The following is a 14,502-nucleotide window of genomic DNA, read 5'->3' on the forward strand; positions in this document are numbered from 1 at the left end:
CATGTTCATGAAATAGCCAGCTGGCCAATATAACTGGAATGTAGAGTTGAGGGGAGTAATATCTATGAAGGCTGGAAAGAGAGAAAGGGACCAAGTTGTGGAAGTTTTGAGAATCCAAACAGAAGATTTTATATTTGATCCTGAGGCAATGTAAACCTACTGAAGTTTATTGAATGGAGTGGGGGGGGGGGCAGCGGAGAATTGTGACATGAACAGACCTGCACTTCAGTAAAAAGTAGGAAGAGCAGTATGATAGCTGAATGATGGATGGACTGGAGTGAGGAGAGATTTGAGACAGGAAGATGATCCAGGAAGACTATTATTGTATTAGTCCAGGAATGAGATGATTAAGACCCGCACCATGATAATGGCATTGTCAGAGGTATTGATTATTCAATATATTCAGATCTAGTGCTGAATTTGGAGTAAGAAAGATCTGGGTTCAAATCCTACTTTGGTACATATTGGATTTGTGACCATGATTAAGTTATTTAGTGCCTCTGTAACTCATATATATTTTCATCTATAAAATGGACATAACACAGGCACTATTGTAAAAAGGTGCCCCTTGATACTTCAAATTACGAAGACGTAGGGTTTAAATCCCATCTCTGCCACATTTTGACTATGTGTCCCTGGTGTACTCATTCTAGGAAACTCTCCAAGATGTGAGAACCATAATGATTTTAGTTGGTAGAAACTACAGGGTTTTACTACATAAATGAAATAACAACTTCTGGGCTAATTTTTTTTAAATAGTACTTGAGTATTTACTTCATGATAGCACTGTGAAACATGAAAGACCTATGTGAAAAATGCTTTGCAAGCTTTAAACAACTATGTTAATATCAATTACTGTTATAATTAGAAATCTTTTAATATTAAGTCATTCTGTTTGTACCCAGGAAGTGTAGCCTCATGATCTTAGCTCTAATGTATTATTGAGAAAGTTGTTCTAGTCTGTTAGATATAGCCTATTGCATACATACATGCATGCATGCATGCAGATATTCATAAGGTAGAACACTGCATTAATATAATTGTCAGTTTCTTTTTATAATCCTTTCTCACTTTCTTAATTTTGAGTGTTGCTACCTGTCATATTTGTATGTAAGATCTGGCATTAGATAATTTTATTGGTTTGACCTTTGTGATGACAAATAATAGTTACAGTTGAATGATTAAAATATGACATATACTTTGATCACTTTAATCAACCATGTTCCATTAGGAAATCTTGAATTAATGTAACAAAAATTGTCCCTTAAAGGATATCATATGTGAAGCAGGATTGAAGATTAGAAGAATTTAGGTGAGTAGAAATCTATCTACTACCTTTTAGATACTACACCCATTCACCCAGAATATGATTATAAACATTATTTGCAAACTTCTGCTTTCAGCCAACACCTGAGCATTACTTTCCTTTAGCTAATGCCTCAACTTTGCATCTTATTTGGGAAAAACTTATCTAAAACATCTTCCTCCTTAGCAATGCTCTTTCTCTAATTCCCTTATTTTAACTTATTTTTGTTTGGGTACACTTGTGAGGTCTGGGCTCATGTAGTTTATTATGCCACTTGGGGAATTTATAAGGCATGAAAACAGAATCAAGGTAAAAACCTAAAACTTGGGACACATGCTCCACTTTCTCAGGTGAGTGGAGAAGAATTTTAACTTGAAGCAAGAAATCAAGGATAGAGTGGAAAAAGGAGGACACAACAAGAATTATTCACTGTAACAATTACTATAGTGGCAGCAAAGACCAATAGACAAACTCAGAAGACTATAAAATGAATAAACTTATGAGCAAACCTTCAAAGAAAAATACTAATTGGAACCAAACCCTACAAGAATTCCTGGAAGAGATAAAGCAATGAGTAGGAGTGGAAAAATTAGGAAAAGAATGGGAAAAAAGTGATGGAAGAAAATTATGAAAAGAGAATTAACAGCTTGGTATAAGAGGCACAAACATTTCTAAGGAAATTAATAAATATTTTATAAATTTATGTATGTTAAGTTTTCAACATTCACTTCCACAAGATTATGAATTCCAAATTTTCTCCTCATCTCTCCCCTCCCCCCACCCTAGGACTGCATGCATTTTGATTACCCCTTCTTTTAATCTGCCTTCCCTTCTATTATCCCCCACCCCCTTCTCTCATCACATTTTCTTCTATTTTCCTGTAGGGCAAGACAGATTTCTATACTCCATTGCCTGTATATCTTATTTCCCAGTATCATGTAAAAACAAATTTTAACATTCATTTTTAAAGCCTTAAGTTCCACATTCATTCACTTCCTCCCTCCTTACCCACCCTCATTGAGACAGTGAGCAATTCAATGTAGGTTTTACATGTGTAGTCATGCAAAAGACTTCCAGAACGGTCATGTTGTGAAAGACTAACTATATTACCCTCTATCCTGTCCCACCATCCATTAATTCTATTCTCTTCTTTCACTTGTCCCCCATCTGCTATCTCCTCTTTTATCTTGCCTCTCTTATCTCCTTCCTCTCTGCTTTCCTGCAGGATAAGAAAGATTTCCATACCTATTTGAGTGTGCATGCTATTGCCTCCTTAAGCCAAATCTGATGAGAATAAAGTTCACTTATTCCCTCTCACCTTGCCCCTCTCCCCCACATTGCAAAAGATCTTTCTTGCCTCTTTTATGTGAGATAATGTACTGCATTCTACCGTTCCCTTTCTCTTTCTCCCAGTATATTCTTCTCAACACTTAATTTTACTTTTTAGGTATCATTCCTTCATATTCAGCTCACCCTGTGCCCTCTGTTCACATACAAGCACATATACACATATACATGCATACACACATATATGTACACATATATACACATAAACACACATATACACATACATGTACACACATACGTACCCACATACATATACATACACATACATATGATACACTTGTATGCATATGTATGTATATGTGTGTGTATGTGTGTGTGTTTGTGTGTATTCCCTTTAACTACCCTAATACTGAGAAAGTCTCTTGAGTTACAAATATCTTTCCATGTAGTAATGTAAATAGTTACACTTTAATAAGTCCCTTATGGCTTCTCTTTCCTGTTTACCTTTTCATGTTTCTCTTGATTCTTGTAATTGAAAGTCCAATTTTCTATTCAGCTCCTTTAGCAAGCCATTGACTTGTTTTTCATGATTTTCTTGCATTGCTGTAATTTCTCTTCCCAATTTTTCCTCTACTTATTTTACTTGATTTTCAAAATTGTTTTTGATCTCTTCTATGGCCTGAGATCATTTCATATTTTTCTTCGAGGCTTTGGATGCTGGAGCCTTGTTCTTGTTGTCTTCTTCTGCCTGCATGCCTTGATCTTCCTGGTCACTAAGGATATAAGAGGATACCTTTTCACCAAAAAAGTAACCTTCTATAGTTTTATTCCCCCTGCCCCACCCATTTGATCATTTTCCCAGCTAGTTACTTGATTTTTGAGCTCTTCGTTAGGAGGAGGGTGTACTGCCCCAAGTTTCAGGGGTATTGTGCAGCTGTTTTCAGAGATATTTCTAGGAACCCGTAGTGTCAGTTCCTCCAAAGTGGTATGATCAAAGGAGAAGTGTCCACGCCTGTCTTAGCTTGTGCTCTGGTCTGTAAGCAACCACATTCACTCCTTTCTGCCTTGGAACTGTGAAGAGTACTCACTTTCCACAGCCACCACAAGCTCTGCTAAATCAGCACTCCTCCTCACCCCAGGACCAACATCCAGGAATGCAACAAAGATCAGCATCTTGATTCCCCCACTGTCTGTAGGATCAGAGTACCAGGAGAAGCTACTGCTATGGCAGTGGCTGCCACCATCCTGAGACTGGGGCCAGACCACACTCCCCTCTCACTGAGGTGAGAGACCTTTCCCATTGACCTCCGAAGCTGTCTTTGGCATTTGTGGGTTGAGAAGTCTGGAAGCCACTACAGCTGCCAGTGATTCAGTGCTCTGAGGCCTGCTCCATTCCTGTCTGTGCTGGACATGGCCCACGCTGGGCAATGCTCTCCTCCCAGGCCAATGAAAGTAGACCCTTCCTGCTGGCCTTCCAGGGCTGGAAATCAGCTTTCACTGTCGCATTTTGGGGCTTCTGCTGCTCTAGAATTTGTTTGGACTCATTTTTACAAGTATTTTGAGGAGTTTGCGGGGAGAGCTCAATCAGGAATCAGTTCCCTGCTTCTACTCCAATATCTTTAAAATTAATATTGTAAAAAACAAAAGTGGCCTCATGGTAAAAAAAAGGAACAAAAATTCACTGAACAACTGCATGAAAGGCAGAATTGGCTAGATGGAAAATGAAATAACCAAAGCTCACTAAAGAAAACAATTTCTTAAAAATTAGTTTTGGACAAGGGGAACCTAGTGATCCATGAGACAATGAAAAACAATAAAACAAGGTTAATTCTACTGCACTATAGGAAATGAGGAGCAGACAGACTTCATTATAACCTGGAAAAACATATATGAACTGATACTGAGTGAGGGGAGCAGAAGCAGGAGACCATTGTATATGATTATGGACACCCAGTGTCTGTAAGGACTAGCTTTGATAGACTTGGCTCTTCTCCTCAATGCAAAATTCAAAGACAGCTCCAAAAGACTCATGATGGAAAAAGCTATGCACATCCAGAGAAAGAATTATGGAGTCGAATTCAGACTACGGTAAATTATTTGCTCTCTTTTTCCCCTTCTTTTTGGTTTCTTTCTTTTTTCTCATGATTCATTCCATTGGTTATGATTCTTCTTTACAACTTGACTGTTAGGTAAATAAGTTTAATGTTAAGGTATATGTAGAACTTAAATTGAATTACATGCCATCTTGGGGGAATGAGGGGGGAGGATAGGGAGGGAGAGATAATTTAGAACTCAAAAACTTGTGGAATTGAGTGTTGTAAACTAGAAATAAAAAAAGAAAACTAGATTAAAAGAATGAAATAAAAAAGTGGAAGAAAATGTGGAATATCTCATTGGAAAAAAACAATTGACCTGGAAAAGAAATTGAGGAGAGATGAAATGATATTTATCAAACTGCCTTAAAACCATGATGAATGAGAGCCTAGACTTCACATTTCAAGTACTTTTACAGGAATACTGCCCCAATGAGAAAATTGAAATTGAATAGGGAGGGAAAATAGAAATGGAAAAATACATAAATCACCTCATGAAAGGGATCCCAAGATGAAAACTCCAAAGAGTAGGCAAGAGTTGTCAGGTCAAGAAGAAAATATTAAACATGGCCAGGAAAAAAAAGAAAATTTAAGATATCATGGAACCAGAGTTTGTATCATATAGATTTTGTGGCATCCACCTCAAGAGCAGAGAGCTTGGAATATGATATTCCAAAACGTAAAAGAACTAGGATTGCAAGAAGAATAACTTACTCAACAGTAGGATCCCTAGTACAATCCTTCAGACAAAAAAAATATGAATATTTAATGAAATAGAGTACTTACAAGCATTCATAATGAAAAGCCCAGAACCGAATAGAAAGTTTTACATTCAAACACAAGACCCAAAAGAAGCCTAGAAAGTTAAACATGAAAAAGAAATCCTAAGTGACTAAACAAAATTAAACTGTATTCCTTTATGGAAATGTGATACATCTAATTTCTGAGAATAATATCATTTCTAGGGCAGTTAGAAACAGTCCACATAGACATAGGGCATGAGTGTAAGTCAACTATGTTGGGATGATTTAAAAAAAAAAAAAGAATGAATGAGAAAGACTCATGCATTAAGAGAAGTGAAAAGGGAGAGGCAGAATGGGGATACTTTTCTCTTTTAAAAAGAAGTACCAAGGAAGTCTTTTTACAGTGGTGTTGACAATGGATGGGAGGAGTGGAGGGCAAGCCTTGAAACTCATTCTCATTGGAATTAGTTCAAAGAGGGAAGACTACATATGCATACTTAATTGCATATAGAAATCTTTCTTCCCAATGGGGAAAAAGTGGGGAAGCATATAAAAAGGGGGGGGAAAGAGGAAGGGTGATAAAAAGAGTAGAGCAGATGAAGGGAAGAAGCAGTCAGAAACAAAACACTTTTGAGGAGGAGCAGGTTAAAAAGAAAGAGAAGAATAAACTGAAGAAAAATCATGAAGGGAAATAGACACTAGTCATAAGTGTGAATGTGAATGGAGGAGTTCACCCATAAAACAGAAGCAGATAGTAGAATGGATTAGAAATCAGTATCTAATAATAACGTTGTTTATGAGAAAGACACTTGAAAAATATATACACAGAATTACAAACAAGGGCTTGAGCAGAATCTAATATGCTTCAACTAGAGGAAATAAAAGCAGAGATAGTGATTATGTTGTCAGTCAATACAAAACAATACAAAAATAGACCTAATTAAAAGAGATAATCAGAGGAAGTACATTTTACTAAAAGGTACTATAGACAAGGAAGTAATATGAAATCATTTTATGGCAATTTTCCTTAATAAAGATTTCATTAGTCAAATATATAGAGAAGTGAGTTTAATTTGTAAAAAATCAAGCTTTTCCATAATTTACAAATGGTCAAAGGATATGAACAAGCAGTTTTCAGAAGAAATCAAAGCTACCTTTGATCCTATGAACAAATACTTTAAATTACTATTGATTTATAGAAATGTGAATTAAAACAACTCTGAACTACCAGCTCAAACCTGTAAGAAGTAACAAATGATTGAAAGGATGAGGGAAAATAGATACACTAATACAGTATTGATGGAATTGTAAACTGATCCAACCATTCTGAAGAACAACTGGGAAGTATGTCCAAGGAGCTATAAAACTCTGCATGTCTTTTCACTCAGTAATTCAATTACTAGATCTGTGAGATCAAAGAAAAAGAAATAGAACCCATATGTATAAAAATATTTGTAAAGAAATTCTTTTGAAAAAAAACTAGAAATTGAAAGGATGCTTCTCAATAGTGGGATGGCTGAACAAATTGTGGCATAGGATTATGATAGAGAACTATTGTGCTATAAGAAATGACTAGGTGGTCAGGGGAAAAAACACACACACAAATAACAACAACAACAACAACAACAACAACAACAAGCCAAGACCTATAGGAACTGATGTAAAGTGACGTGAAAAGGCCTGGGAGCTCATTGTACACAGTAACTACAATGTTGTAATGATAATCACATAGAAGACTTGGCTCCTCTGATCAATACAATGATCTACAAAAATTCTAAAGGGCTAATGATGAAAAATGCTATCCATCTCCAGAGAGAGAAAGGATGAAATGAGAGAAAATTCAAGCATACTTTTCTCACTTTATCTTTCTTGCTATTATTTATTTATTTATTTGTTTATTGGCACATGGATCCTATGGACATATGTTTTGTTTGATTTCACATGTATAATTGATATCTTTCCTTGTCTTTTCAGTGGGTGGAGGTCAGGGTATTCAGTGAAGAGAGAATTTGGAACTCAAAATTTCAGAAGAAAATAATGTGAAAATAAATAAACAATAATTTTAAAAGTTAAAAATTTCAGATCAATATCAATAATATTCCACAAGTAGGATAAAAACCTGTAAATTTGAACTAAGAATTTGAACTTCTGTCCTTTTACCTCTCAGCATAGCATGCCAGTAAATTCCCTCCTTTCTACCTTCCTTTTCATCAATTATGAATTACATACCCAAGAACAGTCAAGTTCAATCCTTTATCTCAAACTGACCATGACACAGAATTAAAGTCAGCAAATAACTTTAAAGAAAAGTGATACACTTTCTTTATAACATCTAACTTTTAAGGAACCAAGAAATTAGTGGAATGGTGGGGTCCTGGGAGAGTGCCAGTAGAACATCACTGTGCCTTATCACACTTCCCAGAAAAAAAAAAAGAGTTTTGAAAGCATTAGTCTTCTCCAGGCATACCTTTCCTCATATTCTCAGCAAGTGGAGATCTCTGTGGCAACTAGCTGTCTCTCTACCTCAGTTTCTCTATCTCCATCACTCATACTGATTTTTCCAACTATGCCCAAACCAAACTTAAACATCTTATATATTGCAATTCTTATTCCCATTCACATCACAAATTCTAGGTCTTCTGTCTGCTCCCTATTTTGCCCAGTCTGGAAGTGCAGTGGCCCCTCAAAAGTCCATCTAATTTTGATCAGTATAAAAACTTTAACCTGTCCCATTTTTCTGTTCTATGTTCCTTGGCCCTTTCTTAGTTAACCTGCTGTCCCTTTGCTCTCTGCTTCCACTATATTAGTGCCATACTTAATGTGACACTCAACCAATTTAGTTCTAATGCAGCTCAGTAAGAGGGATTAAAGCAGTGTGCCTTACACCAGGTTTTATGTCTTTCTTTACAAACGATGATGCCTGTGCCCAGTGTTTTCAAATCAGAAAAATTGCATATGACTCAAAATCAAAAAAATAAATGCAGAAGGAAAAATAAAAAAGAAGTTAGTGAAAAGCTATAAAAGGTAATGTGATAGAAGTACAGGCTAGGCTAGCATTAATAATGATGTATAATGTGTAGGGTTATGTTAGTAAGTTAAGAAACTCTGGATCTTTGTAACAATGTCCTTTGAAATAAGCAGGAAGCAGACTTTTTTTAATTTCATAAAAATCAATTTCCAAGAAAAAAATGACATAGATACTGAATGGTAAAGCCATGATTCAATGTGTTCAGACTCTCAAGCTAATATTCTACAAGCTAGACTGAGTTACCTGCCTAACTAAACTATTTATTTTGTATTTTGTAATCACTCCAATTTCTTTGCATGCTAACAGGCTCGAAATGTTATAGAATGTAAAATTACAATATGTTGAAAGTGATTAACATTATTTGATGTGACTTAATTTTATAAACACATAAATTCTTCTTCCCTAATCGATTTGACTCCAACAGTCTCTTTCTTATCTGACCTATAATTACTCCCACATTGGATTTGTAATGAAAGAAATAAGAAAACCCTATTGATGGTGATGTGAAATATTATACCTCTTACATTGCCCTCATTATAAACTTCTTTATCAGAAGATAAAGGTAAGGGTAAGGGTCGGGGTGGGGAAGTTGTTTGAGCATATGTATGGCTCCTACTACTCCCCTCCTCCTTTTATAGCCTAACAATCAGTGGTGGTCTTGAACTAACAGGCTGAGATACTTCCTAAAACCATGTAAATAGATGGGGGAAGGAGGAAAAGCAGTGTTGAAGATAAGGTGCTTTGTGAGTGTGCATGTGAGTGAGTGTGTGTGTGTGTGTGTGTGTGTGTGTGTGTGCATGTTTGTGTGTGTGTGTTTAACATGTCCATCCCTGAAGATTTTATTTTCATCCTGGAAACCAAGGGCAGGTTAAGCACAACACTGTTATTAGTGTCTTCATTTTTCATAGAAGAACTCTATAATAAGTACTAACAATATTTCTTAGTTTTGTTATTTGCCAAACAATTCTCCTGTATGACTGACACTGGAAAACCAGTTAGAATAGGTAGCACAAAAAATGTTGTTGTTCAGTCTTTTTCAGTCATGTCCTGCTCTTTGTTACCCCATTTAAGGTTTTCTTGGCAAAGATACTAAAGATTTGCCATTTCCACCTCCAGTTCATTTTACAAATGAGTAAACTGAGGCAAACTGAGTTAACTTGACCAAGATCATCAGTTAGTATCTGAGCCAGATTTGAATAAAAGAAGATGAGTCTTCCTGATTCCAGGCCCAGTACTCTATCCTCTATGATACTTAGCTGCCTTTGAACAAAAAGATAAATGCCACAATTTATATGTTACTGCATGTTTTAGTATCTTGCAGCTGTGTAAATATAGTTTTAAGTAATTGCTGTGTAACTGAATCTTTTGTATATCAGGAGAGTTTTCAGAATACACAGGTAAACTCTACAGTTAAAACAGAAGGAAAATATTACTAGAGAAGCACCACATTTTGTTGAGGAGCCAAATTGCACCAAAATGACTCTTGTGCTATTGGGAAAAGGTATACTAGTTTGTCATTGTTCTTGTTGTTTTAGCTTAAATTTTGAACCAAAAAGTGAAGGTAAATAATTTGCCATGATTTTTCAATATTCTTTTCATAATTGAAAGTTATCCACGGCTAACTTTAGAAATACCTACTCCACAACTGGGATCGAGTTTTCTGTTGAAATTTTCTTAAAATGACACAACAAGGAAATAAGTGAGAGAAAATGTAGAGTAATCAATAACCATTTACTAAGTACCTAATATGTGTGTGCCATTGTTCTAGGTGCCAGGTTTATGAAGACAAAAATGGATGTCACTGCCTTCAAATAGTTTACATTTTATTATAGGCAACTTCTTCTGTGTCCTTTGAGTGTTTCACTATTATGTAGTAGAGACATTAGCAATTGGGATGTGATGGTATTGAGTCTTTATTATTTGCTAATGTAATTAATATATTTTATAATGTCTTTAGAAATTGATAATTTCATAGGTCAGAAAATAAATTTTAAAAAGAGGTCTTGGGGTGGTTTTTCTGCACCTCGGGTCTCAGCTGGGTACTGGCCCCTTGGAGGATGGGGTGACACCCCCGCCCCACAGCCTCCCGCTGTGGGGCCAGATGGTGGCTCCGGAGGCGGCTGCAACCATCCAGGCGGCGGCTGTGCACGGACCCTGACCTCTGCCCTCCCAGGGTCCCCGGAGCCCCAGAGAAGCGGCAGACACGACAGACGAGGCACTTTTCTTGCTCCTCCACAACGAGATGGTGACAGGCATCTACAAGTCCACGGATCAGGGGAGGTGGAAAATGGAAGATGCATTACTAAGCTGGAGAACATGGGTTTTAGAGTAGGACAAGCATTGATAGAAAGGTTTAAAAAGGACACGGCAAGGTTCAAGGATGAATTAGATATTATGAAGTTCATTTGCAAAGATTTTTGGACCACTGTCTTTAAGAAACAAATTGATAGGGGCGGAGCCAAGATGGTGGCAGGAAAGCCGGGACTAGCGTGAGCTCCCAGCCGAGTCCATCCAAAAACATATAAAAAATGGCTCTGAACCAGTTCTAGAACTGCAGAACCCACAAAAGAGCAGAGGGAAGCAGGGCTCCAGCCCAGGACAGCCTGGATGGTCTCTGGGTGAGATCTATCCCACACGGAGCTGGGAGCTGGGAGCTGGGAGCGGAGCAGAGCAGAGCCCAGCTTGAGTGGCTCAGACCAACCAGACCAGGAGCTGGACAAAGTGGGCCCTAGCACCCTGAATCAGTGAGCTGCAGCAGTTACCAGACGTCTCAACCCACAAACACCAAGGACAGCTGAGAAGGTTAGTGGGAAAAGCTGAGGGAGTGGAAGGAGTTGGCAGTTAGGCTACTGCCCCGGGGGGCAGTGGAGGTGGGGCAGCTACAGCTGCTGTTGCTTCCTGCCCCAGGCCCACCTAGTGGGAGGAATTAAGTGGCAGATCAGAGCAGGAGTACACAGCCTGCTGAAGATTTAAGCCCAGTCCAGGTTGGGGGTCCTTGGGGAAGGAGCAGTGCTGGGGTGGCAGAGCTGGCGCATCAACCCCAAATGTGGAACATAGAACTCTTTAGTCTACAAGCAGTCATACCCCACTGAAAAACTCAATGGTGAAGTTAGTTGGTTGGGAATATGGCCAGGCAGCGAAAACACACCCAGATTCAGCCTCAGACTTCAGATTCTTTCTTTGGTGACAAAGAAGACCAAAACATACAGGCTAAAGAAGTCAACAAAGTGCAAGAGCCTACACCAAAAGCCTCCAAGAAAAACATGAACTGCACCCAGGCCATGGAAGAGCTCAAAAAGGATTTGGAAAAGCAAGTTAGAGAAGTAGTGGAAAAATTGGGAAGAGAAATGAGAAGGATGTAAGAAAACCATGAAAAACAAGTCAATGACTTGCTAAAGGTGACCCCAAAAAAATACTGAAAAATACATTGAAGAAAACGACACCTTAAAAAACAGACTAACTCAAATGGTAAAGGAGCTCCAAAAAGCCAATGAGAAGAAGAATGCCTTGAAAGGCAGAATTAGCCAAATGGAAAAGGAGATCCAATGGACCATTGAAGAAAATAGTACCTTAAAATTTAGATTGGAGCAAGTGGAAGCTAGTGCCTTTATGAGAAATCAATATATTTAAAACAGAACCAAAGCCATGAAAAATGGAAGACAATGTGAAATATCTCATTGGAAAAACCACTGACCTGGAAAATAGATCCAGGAGAGATAATTTAAAAATTATTGGACTACCTGAAAGCTATGATCAAAAAAAAAGCCTAGATATCATCTTTCAAGAAATTATCAAGGAGAACTGCCCTGATATTCTAGAGCCACAGGGCAAAATAGAAATTGAAGGCATCCACCGATCACCTCCTCAAATAGATGCCGAAAAGAAATCTCCTAGGAATATTGTCACCAAATTCCAGAGCTCCCAGATCAGGGAGAAAATACTGCAGGCAGCCAGAAAGAAACAATTTGAGTATTGTGGAAATACAATCAGAATAATCCAACATCTGGCAGCTTCTACATAAAGAGATCGAAGGGCTTGGAATACGATATTCCGGAGGTCAATGGAGCTGGGATTAAAACCTAGAATCACCTACCCAGCAAAACTGAGTATCATGCTCCAAGGTAAAACATAGATTTTCAATAAAATAGAGGACTTTCAACCTTTCTCAGTGAAAAGACCAGAGCTGGACAGAAAATTTGACTTTCAAACACAAGAATCAAGAGAAGCATGAAAAGGTAAACAAGAAAGAGAAATCATAAGGGACTTACTAAGGTTGAACTGTTTTGTTTACATTCCTACATAGAAAGATGATGTGTATGATTCATGACACCTCAATATCACAGTAGCTGAAAGGAATATGCATATATTATATTATGTGCATGTATGTACATATGCAAGTGTATATATATATATATATATATCTATCTATCTATATATATATATATATATATAGAGAGAGAGAGAGAGAGAGAGAGAGAGAAGGGGGGGGACAGGATGATTTGAAGACGAAGGGAAGATATCCAAAAGAAATAAAATCAAATTAAGGGATGAGAGAGGAATATATTGAGAGACGGAGATAGGGAGAGATAGAATGGGGTGGATTATCTCGCATAAAGGTGGCAAGAGGAAGCAGTTCTGTGGGAGGAGGGGAGAGGGCAGGTGAGGTTGGAATGAGTGAATCTTGCTTTCATCAAATTTGGCCTGAGGAGGGAATACCATACATACTCAATTGGGTATCTTACCCCACAGGAAAGAAGAGGGAAGAAGATAAAAAAGAGGGGGATGATGGAGGGGAGGGCAGATGGGGGTGGAGGTAATCAAATACCAAATAATTCCAAACACTTTGGAAAGGGGACAGGGTCAAGGGAGAAAATTCAATAAATGAGGATGGGTTGGGAAGGAGCAAAATATAGTTAGTCTTTCACAACATGAGTATTGTGGAAGGGTCATACATAATGATACACATGTGGCCTATGTTGAATTGCTTGACTTCTTAGGGAGGGTGGGTGGGAAGGGAAGAGGGAAGAGAATTTGGAACTCAAAGTTTTAAAAACAGATGTTCAAAAAGAAAAAAAAAAGTTTTTGCATGCAACTAGAAAATAAGATACACAGGCAATGGGGCGTAGAAATTTATCTCGCCCTACAAGAAAGGAAGGGAAAAGGGGATGGGAGGGGAGTGGGGTGACAGAAGGGAGGGCTGAATGTGGAACAGGGAAACCAGAATATACGTCATCTTGGAGTGGGGGGGAGGGTAGAAATGGGGAGAAAATTTGTAATTCAAACTCTTGTGAAAATCAATGCTGAAAACTAAATATGTTAAATAAATAAATTTAAAACAAAAGAAACAAATCGATAATCTAAGGACAAATCATCAGGGCACATATGTGCTTCAAGACAACAAATTTCAACTCCTGACTCATATGTTGGCAGGAAAACAGTATTTAGATCATGCTCCTAAGTATTTAGCGTTTACATGTGGCTTAATCAGAGGTGGCTTATCAAATTTGGGAATAAAAAGTATTGTGACAGCTGCAGTGTCAGCAATGCTAGGATGTAAATTTCAAGTGATGATACAGAAGATGTAGCATGTACTCAAATGCTTCTACAATGTAAAGAGATTAAATTATTCACGTATAAAGATTTTTGAAAAGTAATTTTTGACTTACTGGCATTGTCACAAGTTTCTACAGTACATTGATTTGTGTAAGCTGTTTGTTAATTTATTAGATGATGTAATATGCACTCTCAAATAACATTACCATAGTATATAATATATATGTCATCTGATGAGAACAGGAGAGTATCAAAGAAAATTTTACTGAGACACTACAGTGTAGCTCTATATCACATTATACCAAATTTAAACTTTATTTCAATAAAAATTTTGTTAAGTAAGCACAAAAAAAGAGGTCTTAGTTCCCAGTAATGTTTCTTTTTCCCTTGCAAAAGTCTATAGCATTTTGTTTTTACAAATAATAAAATGTGGCTTTGCCTATATAGTTGGAAAAAGTGTGATTACAAAAGGTCATTGTTTTCAAGTTTTTC

The 14,502-nt window shown here is 37.4% G+C and overlaps 1 pseudogene; it reads left to right on the forward strand.

Annotated features, from left to right (window-relative positions):
• Window positions 1-361: 361 nt before the first annotated feature.
• LOC118840310 lies at window positions 362-14,097 on the forward strand (annotated as a pseudogene).
• The last annotated feature ends 405 nt before the right edge of the window (window positions 14,098-14,502 follow it).

Source organism: Trichosurus vulpecula, chromosome 1, assembly GCF_011100635.1.
Source record: "Trichosurus vulpecula isolate mTriVul1 chromosome 1, mTriVul1.pri, whole genome shotgun sequence".
NCBI classification, from domain to species: domain Eukaryota; kingdom Metazoa; phylum Chordata; class Mammalia; order Diprotodontia; family Phalangeridae; genus Trichosurus; species Trichosurus vulpecula.